Here is a 12,478-nt window from a genome sequence, read left to right on the forward strand (position 1 = left end):
AGGACTGATGTGCCTCCAGTGGCCAAAGCAGCTCTTGGAGGAAGGTTCGGAGACAGGGCTTGGATTTGGTGAGCTGACTTGTTCACAATTTACCTCAAGGATCTAAGTCATTAACAAGTATATTTTTCAAAGAGTGAGAATAAAACATTTAAAACAGTTTGTTAACCAATCAGAGAAATGGATAGGTTGGGTTTGTACAAAGCATCATGTTTTGTTTTGTTTTCAAATATGTTTTTATTGATTTTAGAGAGAGGAAGGGAGAGGGGGAGAGAGGGAAAAATGTCAAGGTGGGAGAGAAACATTGATCAGTTGCCTCCCATTTGCACCCTGACCAGGGACCGAGCCCGAAACCTGGGCATGTGCCCTGACTGGGAATCCAACCGGTAACCTTTTGGTGCATGGGATGATGCTCGACCAACTGAGCCACACCGGCCAGGGCCAAAGCATCGTGTTTTAAAGCATAGGCCCGTAAGCGTATATGAGAGTATACACTGCTACATGCAAATTAACTGATCAGACCACAACTTTGCAAGTTTAAAAACAGAGTAGCTTCCCTTGCGACAAGCAGCACCGTTGTGACATTTTGACTTTAGTATTCCTCTCCTTCTTCCCCACCCTCTCCTTCAACAGCATCCACACCAACCTCCTCACAATCCTTCTCAAGGGCAGCCATGTCCTCACGGGCCTCAGAAAACTCCCCTTCCTCCATGCTCTCACCCACAGACCAGAGGACAAAGGCACGCTTGGCATACATCAGGTCAAGCCTGTGGTCCCAGTGAGCCCAGGACACAGCAATAGCTGTGGTGTTGCTCAGGACGCACACAGCTCGCTGTTCTTTGGCCAGGTCTCCACCAGGCACCACAGTGGAGGCTGGTAATTCATGTCGACTTTGAAGCCAGTGGGGCACCAGTCCACAAACTGGATGCTGCGCTTGGTCTTGATGGTGGCAGCATTGACATCCGTGGGAACCATGTTACCACAGTACAACAGGCAGCAAATCATGTATTTACCGTGGCAAGGGGCACATTTCACCATCTGGTTGGCTGGCTCAAAGCATGGATTGGTGATCTCTGCTACAGAAAGCTGTTCATGGTGGGCTTTCTCAGCAGAGATGGTGGAAAAATGTGGCCTGAAGGAAGTGGTTTCGGGGATAGGGCACCAGGTTGGTCTGGAATTCGGTCAGGTCAACATTCAGGCTCCATGAAACCTGAGGGAAGCAGTGACGGAGGGCACAATTTGGCCTATCAACCTATTTAGGTTAGTGTAGGTTGGGCACTTAATATCAAGGTGTCTATGACAGATATCATAGGTCGCCTCATTGTCAACCATGAAGGCACAATTAGAGTGCTCCAGGGTGGCGTGGGTGGTGAGAATGGAGTTGTAGGGCTCAACTACAGCTTTGAAAACCTGAGGGGCTGAAAAATGGAGAACTCCAGCTTGGACTCCTTGCCATAATTGATAGAGACACATTTTATCAGCAGGGAGGTGAACCCAGAATCAGTTCCCCCACCAAAGCTGAGGAAAACCAAGAAGCCCTGAAGACCTGTGCACTGGTCAGCCGGTTTCCAAATTCATTCTAAGATGAGGTCAATGATCTTGCTAATGGTGTAGTGTCCATGGGGACAGTTATTGTCAGCATCTTCCTTGCTTGTGATGAGCTGCTCAGGGTGGAAGAGCTGGCTGTAAGAACCAGTGCAAATTTCATCAATGACCCTGGGTTCTAGGTCTACAAACACTACCCTGGGCACATGCTTGCCAGGGCCTGTCTCACTGAAGAAGGTGTTGAAGGAGTCATCTCCCCCACTAATGGTCTTTCACTTGGCGTCTGGCCATTGGGCTGGATGTAATGCTCCAGGCAGCAGAGCTCCAGCAGGCATTGTGATCTGGACACCAGCCTGGCCGACATGGATGGAGGTGCACTCATGCACAGTTGCTGTTTTGCGGCTGCCAAGAGGATGGCGGAGAGGAAGAGGAGAGATCGTTGCTTCTTACAGCACCACTCTTAGGCAGTCAGAGAACCTGATTTTAAAATTTTAAGTATTTAGGCATGTGGTAGACAGTTATCCATTTTTACTTTTTCTGGTCTCTGAAAATATTAGGGGTGGACCTGGTGCAAAAAATCTATATTCATTCATTCATTCATTCATTCATTCATTCATTCATTCATATATTATTTGATATCTCTTTATTGGTATTCTCTATTTTCATCATACCTTTCTTTTTAAAAAATTTTTAAATCATGATTTCCTTTCGTTCTTCCAACAGATTTATTATGGGAACTTCGAAGTCTTTTTCTGTTAATTCTATCATCTGTTTGCTCTCACAGACTGTTTCCATTGTGTTTCCAGTATATGGGTCATACTTTCCTATTTCTTTGCATGTCTTAAAATTTTCTGTTGGAAACTAGACATACTTCCTCCCTCCCCAACTCCAAGGCTTGTTATTATTATTTGCTTGCTTAGTTTTTTAGTAACTGGTTGGATTATTTTAGAAGTTTCACTCCCCTCTTTCCTACCTCCACCTCCTTACTCCCTCCCCACCAAAACATAAACACAGCTAAGCTTCTGATGTTGCTCCTCAGGGAAGCACAGCCTTGGGTTTGCCCACAGGCACCCTGGGATGACAGTGGGTTGAAATGGGCTTATTCTTCTCTTTCCAGGACCTCTCCTAGCTGTTAGACTTCACTGTTGCTGGCCAATTAATTGCTCTATTGTTTTCCACAATATCCTAGGGACGTAAATTGCTCTGCAGAAAAATTCAATTACATTCCGGTTCCCTTGAAGGAAAAGTTCCTGTGGTCACTGTTTAATATCTGTTCTCACCCTAGGAGGAGTCGGCCCACATCTCTTTCCTCAGCTCTCTTCAGAAAATCAGTCAACCTACAGTTTGACTATCTTCACCAAATCCACAAACCTCCTCCTAATTTCCCCCACTACAACATGCACTGTTCTTGAGAGCTCCCTTAGGCCTACAATTCTCTACATGCTGTTGCAAATGAAGCCAGTTCCTTTGAGAAGAGATTAGGAGCTAGCTGTTTTATGACCTATTTGTCCTCCAGACAAAATCTCCGAGCCAGGGCTCTGGAGCTGGGAGTGGAACTCTGGCACCCTTTTCCATGAGCGGGACCCCCCCACTTTAGGAGGTGAGCACTGGGTAGATGGAGTGGGGGTTGAGGGGGCTTGGGGGCAGTAGCCTGAGGTGTTCTTAGAGCGCCTCTCCTAGCGTGGAGCCGCTGCCTTACAAGCCAGGCTGGGAGTAATGGAGCACCCAGTGTTCGCAGAAGTGCTGCACCGAAGGTAAAGGCCTACCTTCCACAGTAGGTGCTTAAGGGAACTCCCATCTCTCCACTGTGCTTGCCTACAAATTAGCCTCAGCAACAAGGCGTCAGGCAGAAGGAGGAATGCTGATGTCCTGCTCCTCCTAGGAAAAAAGCCCTCCAACTTGGAGCTGGAGGACAGGAGGCTGTGTTCTTGGCTCCCCAGCGTGGAGTAGAGTCCCTGCCTTGCTGAACTGCGAGGGAGCAAGAAGGGAGCAGTTCTGGCTCAAATACTGCAGACTCCCTTTTCTTACCAAATTGTTATAGATTTTTCTTGCATAGGTGTTCCCTCATTTACTGTATGCCTTTAAGACCATTCCCAGGGGTTTCGAATGGCTTAAAAAAATGTTTCCCCACAAATTTTACTGGCAAATGGTTTGGAGAACTCCTCAAGTTGTCATGCTGGAAGCCAATCTTCATTTAAATTTATTTGGGCGTCCTACGGAGTATGCCAAGTACTATGCTAAGGGTTGGGAGAATAGTAATAAACAAAAGGGCCACAGTCTCTTAGCCAGGTGCTTGACATATGGAGGGAATTCAATAAATGTTTGTCAAATAAATGAATGACTAACAAAAGGTTTTTGTTTGTTTGTTTGTTTTTACAAGAGGTCTGGGAAATTCTTGAAACATCTTTCTAGCTTAGTTTCTAGAGGTTTAGAGGCACAGGGAGTGTTATGAGGGCAATGCCTGTCTACCATAGCTTTGTTCTATTTCACTGTTTGCACAATTTTCTTCTAATTCCAACTTTATTAAAGGAGCACAGGTGGCAGTTGCTATCACTATTCTCTGTCCCCCACCCTTTCCTCAAGGGAACTTCATTAAGGATTAAAAGTGTCCCCTTACCACATGGTTGCAGGCTTGGTGCTATAAGGCATATGCTTGGCATGGTCCTGGCCAGGAAAAACCCTATTTGGTGTTATGCAATCTCAGAAGACCAGTCTGTTCTCATTGGCCTGGAATTCTTTAATTCACATTTTCTTCCAGCATCTGATTGTGCCCTTTCCAATGATCCATGACATTATTTCTTCTTAATTAATAAGAATTAATTCTCTTAGGGAAACACTACAGAAATGCTGGGGCTGAACTGTGATAAGAGGAAAAGTAAGGTGTCCAGTCCTGGAAAAATTTTGCTGCCACTGCTATGGCCCTAGCACTTCATGAGTGGAGGGAGAGTCCAACCCGCTGTCTAGGTGGGTTACGTTTGGCAGGGTGAAGCTGAGACATAGTAGAGTAACTGGGAAGCTTTGTCAAAAATATATGCTCTTAACCCTGAGAGCCTCTCAGAGACAAGTAAGTGTAGAGGTGGGGGGTAGGCAGCTAATGGGACTGAAGGAGGACATGGGATGTGTGTAGGTTGAAAAAGCTCTCCCCAGAAATAGATAATGTTAATGTCAGGGAACTACAGAGATATTCCTAGAAGCTTGCAGATCAAGACTATGATTTCAGTAAATTCCAAAACAAGCATGTCCAGCTCATTGTGTCTCTATTTCTGTTCTGAGCTCAGGTGCAAGCAGACCCAGTGATAAGTAAGTTATTTTAGTGCCTGTGAGAAGTGCTAAATAAGCAGTTCTGGAGGAAAACATCATGCACGAATTGGGGGAATGAGTCCCTTCCTGGGACTTGAGAAAGCCAAACTTGGAGGGGTTGGACTGGCTGTTAGGCCAACTTTCCACAGAATGACCAGGGTGATCTCATGCTTTTATGACTTCATCTTTAAGTTAAAGCACTTCTTCAAGTGTTCAATAAAATATTACTTACTTTTAGACTTTTCTAAGAATATATACTTAAATTGAAAAAACTATTTTGTCATTCACATATTCATTACTTAATTTATTCAACAAGCACTCATTAAACACTATGTGCCAGACACTGTTTTAGGCACTAAGATAAAGATGAATAAGATACAGTTCCTGACCTTAGGAATTCCAAGTCTAATAAGGTTAATGGATCCTGATGTACATAATTACAATTGGACAACCTACAGAGGATGACAGAGGAATCTGGGAATACAGAAGGGCAGAACCTAATTCTGACTGGGGGAGGAGTGTTCCAAGGATGAGGGGGAACTTAAATTGAGTTTTAAAAGGAGAGTAGGGCCTGGCTAGAGTGGCTCAGCGGTTGAGCTTTGACCTAGGATCCAGGAGATCAAGGTTCGATTCCCAGTCAGGGCACATGCCCGGGTTGCAGGCTCTATCCTAAGTGGGGGGCGTGCAGAAGGCAGCTGATCAATGACTCTCTCATCATTGATGTTTCTGTTTCTCTCTCCCTCTCTATGGAATCAATCAATATATGTATATTGTATATATACATATACACATACATATACAATATATGTATGTGTATATATATAAAAGGAGAGTAGAAATCAGCCAGAAAATAGAGGATTGGATAAAGGCATTATGAGCATAAAGTCAACCTATACACAGACACGGAGGTGAGAAACTTCACTAAGTGTTCAGGGAACTACAAGAACTGGGTTTATTATATCATTAAGTTCAAGATGAGGACCATGAACTGGCAGTGCTATCCTGGAGAGCCTTTTTATGACTCATTAAGGAGCTTGGACCTTCCTGTCTAGGCAAAGAGGAGCTGGTGGAGCATTTTATACAGCGAAGGGTATGGTCCGACTGTTGGCCTTGGGCAGAATGGATTGGGGGATTGGGGATAATATTGAAGTCAGGGAAATGCAGAGTCTGTTGATGAATAAATAGATAAGAAGGGTTAGATTTGAGAAAGAGTTTGGAGTTATAATCTGTAAGGGCTGGAGACTGAATGCGGGCATGTGGGAGAAGAAGTAATCAGTTATCGTCAAGCTAGGGTCTCCCTGTCAACCTCACCTTGAGAGTGTTGTGATAAGCTACCGATAGTCCTTCCCACTCTCCCAAGTTGCTTGGGTAGCAAATCAGAGCCTGGAAATACATCTTTTTATATCTTTATGTCACCAAGATTCTTTTCCTCCCAAGAACTCCATAATAAACTGTAAAGATGACTAAGAAGCAAATAACTTTTTAAACTTGCTAATGTGTTAGTTGAAAAAAATTGTTCACATAGTTGAACTAGATCTTTATAATTATCATTGGATTATATAAGAATTTGCTGCAGGGGCATTTCTCTCCTTCTGGGGACTTTTCACATCTGAACTTTTAAAAGATCTTTTTTTGTACTTTTTTTGAGGGGAGTCAATGAAGATGGGAAAGCAAAGGTATGTTGCCCTTAGCAACTTGACTTGAGTTATCATAGCACCACTGACCAAAAATAGCAATTTAATTAAAGGATATGGAACATTGGCATCCTACAGGGGAAGGTTCGCCCACTCCGACTCCTCATGCCATCAAGAGGGGCAGCATTTCCAGACTGGAATAGAAAGCTGCCTTAGATACAGGTTGTTTAATTAATTAATTAATCCAAGAAATGTTCTTTTAGCATCTTGTATGTACAATACCAAGACAAACACAGTTTCTGTTCTCCTGACGTCATATTCTAGTTGGAGGGGAGAAAGGGAGAGAGACAGAGAGACAGAGAGAAAAGCAGAAGAGGAAGAGAGGAGGAGAGGAGAATTTTAGATAGTGAGGAATGTTATAAAGAAAATAAAAATGTGAAAAGATGGTAGGAGTAAGGGTGGTCTGGAGTGGGGGCATTGCTTACTGGGATGATTCTAGTGCCCTGGGTTTTCCCAGTGCCATTACTGGTATATATGACATTTGGAGGGGATCATATTTTAACAACTGCTTCCTCTATACAACAAAACTATTTTTAACATTTGTAAAATTAAAAGAAGAAGAAGAATGTCTAGAAAATAAATCATAAAATTTCTCTTTTCTTGAACTTTGATTATATATCCAGGTCAGTAAAATAATAAATAAATAAATAAATAAATAAATAAATAAAGCCAAAAAAGAAATATTATAGTACAAAAAAGGAATAACATGGAAAGATCTGCAAAAAGTATAATTTATGCAACTATGAAATAATATCACTAATATTTAGTTTTTTTCAGAATTCACTGTTTAGCTTCAAAATAATTATCAATTAAAATGAATACACTGCATATTAAAATACATTATTAAAATTCAGTAAAACATTTCACGTATGAATTAAAGTTTGCACCTACAAAAAATTACACCTCATAGTTCTCACTGTTTCACAGTTTTAAAATTTGAATATTAAATACCAAAAGAGAAATCCCTCCAGGTTGTCACATACAGTGACAGGATTGAAATTCAAATCCATCTTTGCAATCACTGTACTATCACTATTTGTTTATAACATACTGTTTAAATGCAAGAACATGTAGTACTTTGGAGACTGTGAACTGGAAGAAACTTACTCTCCAAAGGAACATATGTAACTGAGTCTGCATTACCAGGGGCCAATTATATAACAGGGATTGCTCCAAATTAAATTCTATATAGAATGCAATGTGTATTAAAGCATAAATTATAAAAATGTGATCACATGACAGATATTATTAATATTAGCAATAAACTGCAGCAATTGCTTAAAACTTAAATCAATTAAAGATTTTTTTTTTTTTAGGGGAGAGGTATTTTATCAATGACATTGTTTAAAATTGCTGATGCAATTTTATAATAAAAGTAACAATAAAAATAAACTGATTTTGATCAGATTTCTTATTGCTTTTATATTCTCTACAAATAATGTGCCACCTTATCACTTGTACCCTGGGCTCGAGGGCTCCCCTCGTTCTTCTGCCCATGAAATGCCACTGAATTTTCCCCAAAACTCCTCTCCCTCCCAACTACATGATGCTTAAAACTCTCTAATTCCTTTCACTAGGTTGGTGAAAGGCTTTTAGAAATGCAGCTGTTCTGAAGTAGTATCCCTTGGCCCCAGAGATAATTTTCACTTTAATCTGGGTTTATGAGAGCCTATCTGAGTGTTCAGTTACTGACTCTTTCATTCATTTATTCAACATGGTTAATCACCCCCCAGGATGGGCCCAGGAATATGGCCAGGCTGTGCCCTAAGGGAAGGCACAGTTTCCTGGGAGAGACAGACAGTGAAGCAGCAATTGCCATTCAGTGTGATCAGGGAGGGAGTCTGGTTGGTGGGTCACAGAGAAGCCCCAGCTCTGTGAGGGGTTAGTGGAGAGGAAGCTAACAGTGGGGAATCGCCCAGGGGAAGGTGTGTGGGGGATCAGGGCAGGGAAGGCGGGAAGCCTAGGCCTCTGATTACTGTCCTTAGAGCCTGCCTTGCAGTCAAAAGGCCTGGGACTGCTGGCTGGGCGTCACTGCCCAGTGCTGAATGCTCTGAAAAGGACTCATTTCCTCTGCGGAGGAAAACCATGAAAAGGAAAGAGTCTCATTGTGTGGGGAGGAGGGACAGAGACATGGTGCCTCTTCCTTCGCAGACACCCCCAAGGTGACTCCACCGTGACTCTCTCCTGAGCCTTGTTTCCTGAGAGGGGCTTTGATATGAAATGTGGCACGAACCTCCCTCAAGTGAATTTCCCATTAATCAGCACACGACTTCCTCTGTGTAGATGCTGCAAGAGTTTCCACGAACTGAAGTAATTAAACTCCTGCCAAACTGTTTATCTTGTACCTGTTTTGCATAATGTTCCTCTTCTGAGTTTGGAGCAACTAGTTCTGTGACACCCCCACCCCAGGAGCAGATTTTTAAGCTGTGGTATGTGAATGGCCACTGTCAGGGAGCCAGAACACGCTCTAGGAGGTAAGGCTGGAAGCTGGAGAGAAGCGAACTCACCTCTTTTTATAAATCTTGGAGCTGTTTTCTTAGAGCGTGTGATGATAGGAGATGTGGAGGAAAGGGGTTTAAATCAGAAAAGTCTTGAGAAGTCCTGTGCCCAGTTATTTCAGGCCAGTGCTCTACTGGTCTCTGTGATCAGGAGCTAGGCCAACACGGAGTGGGCCAGGCTAGTGGGCACCTGACAACATGGGCAGGAAATGTATCAGTAGCCCGGCTCCCCACAGCTTCCAAAAGTAGAGGAAGATAACCATCAGCCTGGCTTCCACCTCTTCATCATAAAGCAAAAGGGAGCCACCTATTTGGTAAAGGCCAGCGGGGCCAGTAGAAAGGGTAATGCCACTCACTAGCCAGATGATGTGGAGAGGGTGAAATTTCCTGGGCCTTCATTTCCTCTTCTGAAATATGAGTTGGTCTTTTTGTTCCCTAAGGTCTCTCTTCCTGTGCTGAGAAGCTGGCCTTACAGCTCAGGCCTGCCCTGGGGTGGAGAGCAGGAAGGGGCTTGTGGGCAGAAGAGTGGGCCAGCTGAAGTCTAGAGATGTCTTCATCTCTGTATGTTCTGACGAGCTGATGAGCACTGAGAGGACCCTGTGGTCATTTGTGTGTTTTTAAAAAATTTTTAAATATATCTTTATTGATTTCAGAGAGAGGAAAGAAGAGGGAGAGAGAGAGAGAAACATCAATGATGAGTCATTGATCGAGCCCAAAATCCGGGCATGTGCCCTGACCGGGAATTGAACCCTGATCGCCTGGATCCTAGGTCGACGCTCAACCGCTGAGCCACGCCCAGCTGGGCCCTGTGGTCATTTGTTAATGAAGGACTTATTCTTGTAATAAGGTGATCCATATTAAGGATTAAAAAAAAAAAAAAGAACAATATATAGTCCTTGCTCTGAAGGAGTTTATAACTGTGAGAACAAGATACACACACACACACACACACACACACACACACACACACGTAGAAAACCATTGGAGATTTAAAAGCAGCTCCTGAGCCCCCCTAAGGCAGCATCACGTGCAGCACCAGCGGAGTGTTCGGAACAGCTTCTTAGAATTCACGGAGGGGCTGATTACAGTGCTGATTCATTGCTCAGGAAGCTTCCACCAGGTAACATTTCCAGAGCTCTTCAGGGAAAACAAAAGTGACAGTAGTTGGAAACTGGAATAAATGAGGCCAAGGTCATAAGAACCATGTTTAATTACAAGGATTTAAAAAATTGTCCCTCAGCCACACACTGTGCTCTCTCTGCTGGGCAGCAAAGTGAGCCCCTGTGCCCAAGGCAGGGGTGAGGGATGCCAGAAGGCCTATGTGGGAGGCCCTCCAGGACTGTTTGTGGAGATGAATGGAACGAAATTGCAAGGCTGACAGATCAGTGCCCAGCCTCCTGGCCCCATACACCTGCTCACAGGACCAGCCCTCCTCTCCCTACGCCCACAGCGCTGTCAGCTTTGGCTCATTTAAGGGGCCCCTTGGCTCATCAATACAGCCCAAGTCAAATTCAGACTGTTGTAAATTAATCCAGTTATTAATGAACAGGAAAGGAGCAAAGGGAAGGCCAAATTTTATAGGCATGCCATTTGTGCAACTTTGACAGGAAACTGCAAAGTCACTAGCCTATTCCTTGCAGATCCCTGGGGGAAGGGATTAGACAGGCAAAGAATAGATGCATGCCCAGTAAAGTCTGGGTGAGATAGGGAAGGCACTTGCCTGCCAGTCACACCTGGGAACAGGTCATTGGGCAGAGTAGGTGTGGTCACTCAAGAGCAGAAAGATTTGAGATACTTAAACTCCTAAAAAAGGAGTTCTCTCTCTTGGTTCCTGCTGGACTATTGAGACTCTTGTTGCAGGGGGCACACTCTCTTGGCCCCCCTGCATTCGCCCACATGACTCACGACTATGTGGGACCCACACAAGGGAATGATAGACTGTCACTAGCCTAGTGCTGTACCAGACCCAGCTCCACCGTGGAACGGAAACTTTGGCCACTGGCTTTGCTTCTAGCTCTACTGAATCCCCAGCTGCACCTCTTCCAGGACTGGATTAAGGGAAATGGGACTTTAGAAAATGGGAGATGTAATTCCACACAAATAAAGCTTTCTGCTACATCTCATTCTGCCATGGGAGGTTCTGGAAATTCTTATTCCATTGGCACCCCAAGAACCCCACTCTCACTATCAATGGAGAAAGACCATTCTTGAATGTCTTCGATAACTAAAGGACCTCACTGTAGGAAGTACATTCTCTTCCACTGGGGCCAAACAAGTGAGAAACTGAAGTTGTTCCCTTGTCTCTGTAGGGACACGAAGGTAATCTCTTATCTCTTCTTCCTTCTGGGTATTTGATTGTTTTTGATGTTGTTTCATAGGCAGACATTCTCTGCTTACTTATCAAGGTGCATGTGGTAGGAAAAGGCTGTTTCTGCCCCAGCTTCTTGGATCTTTAAGTACAATGCCCAGGATCATGTCTCAGGATTACAACTCAAATTCTCAAGACAAAAAAAAAATCTCTTAGCTCATTGTGGGTCCTGTATCTAGCTTGGATCCCATCACCTGTGGCCTTAGGACATTTTATCCCTTCACCAGGGCCTGTGGGGAACAGCCAGTTTTCAGAGAAGGATGTGTGGACAGAGCCTTTTCTTTGAGAAGCCTCTACATATTCCTGCTGCCATCAGGGCAGGTCTCTTCTTAATTATTCACAGGCAGAACAGTGTCCTTTCCTGTGAAATCAAGGCCAAGAACTGGGCTCTACAGTTGTTTCTGCAGCCTTAGGGTTTAGGGCCAGGCCTGTAACACAACACATGGAACATTTTAGATATTTTCTCAGCTTTTGTAGATGGAGGCAGTGAATGATTGGTTAATTCAAATCATCTGGCCAATGAAGAAGGCAAGGAAGTCAGCATAGAGTGTCACATGGAATCGTGCTTTGTTCCTAAGGTTCTGTTCCCCACCAGCCCTGCAGAAGACCAGACTCTGCTGACTTCAGGGCAGAGTGGCATTTGCTGTGTGATGTTCTTTTCCTTCACACACATTTCCTATTAATTAACACAATTCTTCCTCAGCACATAAGCTGGCAGGGATCTGCAGAACCAGAGCACTTTGAATATCTGCCAAACTGTCCACCCTGGACCTCCTTGCCAGCATATTGGGTGTGTGAATGCTGGCTGTCCAGCTGTGCTGCCCAAGAAATGACACTTGGCTTCTGCCTTGACAAGAATCTCCCCACCTTTGCTCTTCTTTCCCCATCATGGTGTTTACTCTCAGCCTGTCCCAATGTTCAATAAGAGTCTGCACTCAACAAGGAGCTTGTCATTAAAAGGAGGAATTATCCTCTGGAGCAGGGTCCGGTCACATTCAGCCCCTCCACTGGGGTGGGAGGGAGTATTAACCCCTAACCATTTAACAGAACCCCCACCCCTCAAGTTTATTAGCGTT

At 44.1% G+C, this 12,478-nt stretch overlaps 1 pseudogene; it reads right to left on the reverse strand.

Moving 5' to 3' along the window:
- Window positions 1-589: 589 nt before the first annotated feature.
- Window positions 590-12,478, reverse strand: part of LOC107546315 (tubulin alpha-1A chain-like) — a 29,982-nt pseudogene continuing 18,093 nt past the window's right edge.

This window comes from Miniopterus natalensis, chromosome 1, assembly GCF_054644295.1.
Source record: "Miniopterus natalensis isolate mMinNat1 chromosome 1, mMinNat1.hap1, whole genome shotgun sequence".
Lineage (NCBI taxonomy): Eukaryota > Metazoa > Chordata > Mammalia > Chiroptera > Miniopteridae > Miniopterus > Miniopterus natalensis.